At 33.3% G+C, this 6,766-nt stretch overlaps 1 non-coding gene across 1 annotated transcript; it reads right to left on the bottom strand.

The window, feature by feature from the left end:
- Nucleotides 1-3,410: 3,410 nt before the first annotated feature.
- Nucleotides 3,411-3,517, bottom strand: LOC128286234 (small nucleolar RNA R71). The gene has a single exon (XR_008276778.1). It is a non-coding gene; the product is annotated as a small nucleolar RNA R71 (small nucleolar RNA).
- Between the last annotated feature and the right edge of the window lie 3,249 nt (nt 3,518-6,766).

Genomic DNA, 6,766 nt, shown 5'->3' with positions numbered 1-6,766 from the left:
GGCTACATACTTAACAAACCATTCATCATTTACAAGACAACTCAAATGGATAAATCCATTACTAACATATACTAAAATGACCATAACTCCTATACATGCCATATAACCAAATACATAAGTTCAAAAGTATCAAAATGAAAGCTTGATAGTGTAATGAGATCTTCGATGACACCCAATCCGAGCTAGCTTTGATAAACACTATAAAACACGAAAAAGTAAACAAAGTAAGATATTATGAATAAATAAACAAAAAATCACCACTCATTCACCATTCAAGTAATATGAACATAATATACTACAAAACTATTAAATCATAAGGTTAACTTATATTCAACCACATAAGTAATCGTAAACTCACAACTTTCATAGGTTGAATGCTCAAATAGTTTTCGTACATACCTGAACTGATATGTATCTACTTCTCACCATTTTATATCTTCAATATACCCATTGAGCCATTTGGAATAACATCGGATACTCAGGAATCTCGCACCCTAAGTGCCAAATACATAGCCAAAGCTATCTCAATCTCATATATTATATAATGCTCACTCTCGAGCTATCAACGGGTCTGCTCACACAAGCTAACGAACATGACGTAGCTATACGGTGCTGCTCACACAAGTTGACGAGAATCTGCAACACATGCCAAATAACTCAGCCACCGGTAGAATGTATAGACCAGCACCCAAACACATAACCTCTAATGACATGTCATTTGTATCTTGATCTAGTCCTAGTGTTCAACCGGGATTTCACATTACCGAATCTTCGTGGAACATATTCTTAAGGTCATATTCACAATTAATTCAATAATAAAGTATTTAAAACACAATTATAACAGTGCTTATTAACATATGAACTTACCTCAATTACAAAAACGATGAAATGGATCGACTAATCCAATACTTTATTCTTTGCCCGATCTAGATCCGAACTTCGCTTTTCTTGATCTATATGTAAACAAATTTAACTTATTTAATTACCATTCTATTCAATTTAACCAAAAATGAATATTATGGCAACTTTACTCTTTTTCCATTAATATTTCAATATTTTTACAATTTAGTCCTTAGCTCATAAAACTACAAATTCATGCAACTAAATCCCTACCCATGCTAGCCGAATTTCTCTTATTACCAAAAAAGCCTATATTTTTCATTTATTTCACATTTCTACCACAAAATTTCCATATTTCACAAATAAATCCCTAATTGTCAATTTTACCCAAAATCACTTTACAAATGTTATTTATCCAACATCAACCATACATTTTCTATAATCAAACATCAAAAAACACATACATTCATTAATGAAAAAACCCTAAACCTTTAACAGTTTTGCAAATTAGTCCCTGGGCTAGCTAGATTAAGCTGCAACAATCTTAAAAACATAGAAATCATTAAAAACCGAGCAAAAATGCATTTACATGCTCTAGTAAATGTTGGCCAAATGCTCTCTCCCTTTCTCAACAATGGTGGACGATTCTTAGGGTAAAATATGAAGAAGATGATATTTTATTTCATCTTTTATTATTTACACTAACTTATTTTATCTAATTACAAAATTAACCTTAAAAACTAATTCAATTTACAACATTACCAAGCCATTATCATCTACTATCAAATTATTAGACTATTTACCACATAAGGACCTCCACTTTAAGGTTCTATAGCTATTAGACAGCTTTAGATAATAGAACTCAAGTTTTACGCTTTATGTGATTTAGTCATTTTTTATTGAATTAAGCATTTAATCGATAAAATTTCTTAACAAATTTTCACACAATCTTACTATCATGCTGTAGACATTAAAATAATAATAATAAAATAATTATTTTAACCTCGGATTTGTGGTCACGAAACCAGTGTTTCGATTTGACTAAAAATGGGCTGTTACATCAATGATCGATAGATTTCATCGATTTTCTTCTTATTTTCTTTATCGATTTTCTTCTTATTTTCTTTTTTTAAGACTAATTATTGTTTTTATTTCAAGATGTTTTTCAAATCCTCTTTAAACTAAACTCTCTTTTTGGGATTGTAATAGGTTCCCTGTTTAGTTAATTGAATAGTTTTCTATTTCCATCTATTTTATTTTTAATAGAGAATTGATTATTCATTCATTCTTGTTCCTTAATGATAATAGTTTGATTAACTATTAATTTGAAAAACCTAAAGAAATTAGAAAAGAACTTTTCATTTTTTTTTTGTTTAAAATGAATACCTCTTGGTCTGAATTAGATGAGCCAATTCGTAATTCGTAACTAGGATAGGAATATACCTGATTACTTTGGGTAGCCATAGTTGGAGTTTGTTCTTAATCAATTTGGTCTAAATTATTGGCATATGAATATAACCCAATGGTTGGATTAAATTAATTCTTTATTTGATTAGAAAAAATCAAGGAAATTTTAGTACATCATGTTAGGAACAAATTCTATTAGGATAAATTGGGTGGAGATAGAATCATTAGTTAATAGTGGATGAAGTTGTAATCCTAGATTTTTATTATTGATTGATTATTTCATTTTAATTTGTCTTGTATATTTCTATTTATTTGAACTCATTTGAGAAATTATATTATCGATTTATTTGAATAAGTATCAGAGCAAGAATTGGTGATTAGTGTCATAAAAGCAAACTACACCAATTGCCCATAAACTTTATATAAAATTACATTTCAACCTCCCAACTTTTAAAAACTTACATAATAGCCATTAATGTTATTGAATTGTTACATTTTTACAACTCATCTATTATCTGAGAGTCGATTGCTAGTTTAGTTAACATCAATTTAATTACTTTTCGCCTAGCTCAAATTTCTTTTTGTTTTTATTTTCAAGTATTTTTTTTTATGCATAGAAGTCAAAATCCAGATTTGGTACCACTTGATTTAGAGATTGAGATAACTCTATGAAGACTCGGACAATTAAATATAAATTCTGAGGTTGAATATGAAGAGTCAATAATGGCTAACCCTAGGGAGAGTAATAATGATAATGAAAAGATTAATGTAAGAGTTCTTCTTGTTGATCCTTTTCACCTAGTTCTATCAAAGATTATGTCGTACCGTATGCTAAAGGGCTCTATACTAGTATTCGCTTTCTATTTGTAGAAGAAAACAATATTAAGATTAAGTCAATGGTGATTCAAATGGTCAAAGATAATCAATTGTCTAGTTTTTCCCATGAAGATCCCAACCAACATCTGTAGATGTTCATCAAATTATGCAATACATTCAAATCTAATGGTGTTTCAAAAGAGGTTGTGGAATTAAGTTTGTTTTCATTCTCTTTATCTAGATGAGCTACTAATTAGTTAGATGGCCTACCGAATAAGTTGATTACAACTTGGGTTCAGGTTGTGGAAATATTTTTAACTAAGTTCCTTCGTCTAGCTAAGACAACTAATTTTTGGAACGATATCACTAGTTTCCAATAGTATCAAGAGGAAACATTACATAAGGCATGGGAACAATTCAAGGATATGCAAAAGAATTGTTCTTAGCACCAAGTGCCAGATTGGTTGTTAATCTAGACTTTCTACACTAGTTAATTTGGATACAATAGCTAATGGGTCATTACTTGTAACACCCCTTACTTAGATTGAACTGATATATCTTGAGTAAGGCATATCACATTTGAGCAAAAAGACCACATAACTTAAAACATTGTGTTAAACACTTTATAATAACATATTTCAGATTGTTTGAAGTGATTAGATTTGTCTCTAAGATTATTTTAAAGTTTGGTTGCATTTGAGGGTCATTGGCGACCTTTTCGGAGTAAATATTGTTGGTGTTGCGGCACTAGAAAATGGGTGTCGTGAAACTCAGAGCAGAATACTCCAATGACAACAATGTCATAACACTAACTTTTGGTGTAATGAAATTGAGACCAAAATTGTCCAATATTACATCGCTGACTAGTGAATGTCACAACACCAAGGAGAAATTTCCGAAAACATGATTTGTGTTGAAACAAAGGGGTTTGGAAAACATAGCAAAAAATAGATTTGAGGAAAAACCCCAGAGTTTTAATTTTTTTTTACAAAAACAAGAACTTGGTTGTGATATCTAAAGTAATAAACACTTAATCAAAATTGTACCTTTTCGATTTGTCTAGGTTGAACATTTCGACCAAGTAGTATTCTTTCCTATCCTCAAGCTCACGTCTTTTCGAGTGTAGGCTCGTTTCGAATCAAAATTTTTTTTGCAAAATTATCAATGGGAAATTTTCCAATTTCTCAACACTTCTAGGTTAAGTTGAAAATAAGAAAAATATCTCTAGAAATCTTCTGAAATAATTTCTTTAGAGAATTTTCTCTCTACAGCTTTCTCTTGAATTCAAGTGTGTGAAAAATAATAACTCATGACTTTCTTTATATAGGGAGAGTTTAGAGAGTTCAAGTATGATTATACTTAACCATTTTAATATTAAATTAATATAATACTTGTCAAGATAAATATTAGATTAAATTTAATATTAAACCTATTAAAATATTAAAATATTTATCTACAAGATAAATGTAACACCCCAAACCCCGCCTGGATGTTATGGCCGAATCTGGCATTGTCACATGAGGCTGTTTCTGAAAATGCATCGATACATTAAAATAGTTTCAGTTATTATCTTTTACTTAGTCCAAAAAAACGTGTTTTCACTAATTTGCTTTAAAACATATCTCTTTATCGCGGAAGCTTTAGAAAATCTTCTATTTTAGGAAAACTGTTTGCTTTAGAGAAAACCAGATTTAAATCGTGCTTATCAGTAATAAAAACACCAATAGTTCAAAAGCTGAAATTAAAAGCCAAACTAAAGTCTAGAAATCACAACAAAACCCCAAATAAACAAGTAATCCAAAATCGGGAAAACCAATGAAAATAGTCTAAAGCTATTACGTGTGGCCACCGTTGAGTCCTCCAATACACCGATCCGCTAATGCTGGGGAGTACCTGAATAGATAAAACAGAAAAGAGTGAGTTTCACAACTTAGTGTGAACTCCCACAGATATCAAACATACAGAATAATCATCAGAACTCAGAAATAGACAGTCTAGGGCCAGAGCCCTTTACAGAATTAGGTTGGGCCTTAGCCCATTTAGATGCAAAATCATATATAAATTAGGGCTTTAGCCCAATTAGATACAGATGCAGAACGGAATATCAGACTCCCACCCATTAGCCTCTACACACTATCTCCGTCCAGTTCTACACACCATGTTGGGATATAATCAACTCACCCAACCCTACACCATATTGTACCGAAATGCAGCACATAAATAGAATTATGGAGCTGAGCTGCCAGATAATAGGCTTAAACCTTTCAGACGCTTCCTCCGAAATATCATCAACCCAATCCCCGATACAATGCAACATACCAATATGACATGCTATAATGCAACTTAACAGATCACACAATCGGTCAGATACACATGCTAAAAGTAACATGCTTAATACATACATTTCATAGTCAAATCACAGAATTAGGGGTCTAAGTAATGTTTACCGACCCTACCGTAGGTCACAGTCGACTTGGGCCACCCGTGCAACCTTATGGATTATTTCAGAAAATTAGGCTCATATGCCAATGTGGCCTGCCCGTGTGGGCCCACACGCCCCTGTGCCCACACAATCCAAATTGGCCTTGGCCGTGTGGATCACACGATCTGTCCCAGAATCCCACACGCCCGTGTCGTTCACCATTATGGGCCCACATAACTCAATAGGTCAAGACTGTGTGTCGCACACGGTCTCTCCGGCCATCACACGTCTGTGTCATGCGCCTGTGTCTTGCCCGCATGGCCTGTTTTGTAGATCACATGCCCGTGTACCATCACACGGCCTACCACATGGGTGACCACACGCCCGTGTGGCGTCGAAAAGTTCATTTTTTGGCTTTTGCCGTTTCTCGTTTTCCATGGTTTCAGGTACACACTTGGTTCGAATTCGTTGTTTATAGAATCCTGAGAACACCAACACCTATAATTAGAATATTCAACCCCTTTAGAAACCCAAAAACGAGTTTTAACACTAATCCCAAAATGAAAAGTCAACTTACCACTACCAGAACGTTAATGACTTCAAATCAACTCGATGAACCATTGATACCAACCTTACGAATGACTTTTAAATAGTAACAAAAACTATATTAAACACATAATCAGAGTAACATACTATTAGTGAACCGAAAACTTACCACACGTGCCACAAGAGTGAAAAAGCAGGACGATTGCAAGCAAGGAAGAATGTAAAGTCGAACAAGGAGGGAAGCAAAAGAAATTAGGCATCACAAGGCAAATGGAGGGAATTCGGCAGCAAAAAGAGAGGAAAGGGAGAACGGTAGCCGAATTTTCTAAAAAGAAAATAGCATTCAACCAAAATGTTAACCCCCCATGTATTTCCCCTTAATTCTCTCCACCAACTACCCATTACTCAAATTTTTGGTCAAACACAAAATCTAGCCGAGATTTTGTAGCAAAAATAATACCCTTGGTTTAGCAGAGATTCGAACCCCAGACCTCCAACACACCAACAGACATCTTAACCATCGAACCAGCAAGCCTATTCTGATACACTTTTACTAACAATTATTTATAAGCCTATTAACCAAGGGTTGGGCTTTATTCATAAAAATATGCCAAAATTTGCCCAAGTCAGGCTTGAACTTGGGACCTCTCACACACACCCAGAACATATAACCACTGAAGTAGATAGATAGTTGTGTCAAATTAACTTAAAAAAATATATAGTTATTTTTGGGGC

This window comes from Gossypium arboreum, chromosome 12 (genome assembly GCF_025698485.1).
Source record: "Gossypium arboreum isolate Shixiya-1 chromosome 12, ASM2569848v2, whole genome shotgun sequence".
NCBI lineage: Eukaryota > Viridiplantae > Streptophyta > Magnoliopsida > Malvales > Malvaceae > Gossypium > Gossypium arboreum.
This window is presented reverse-complemented; position numbering and strand designations above follow the sequence as displayed.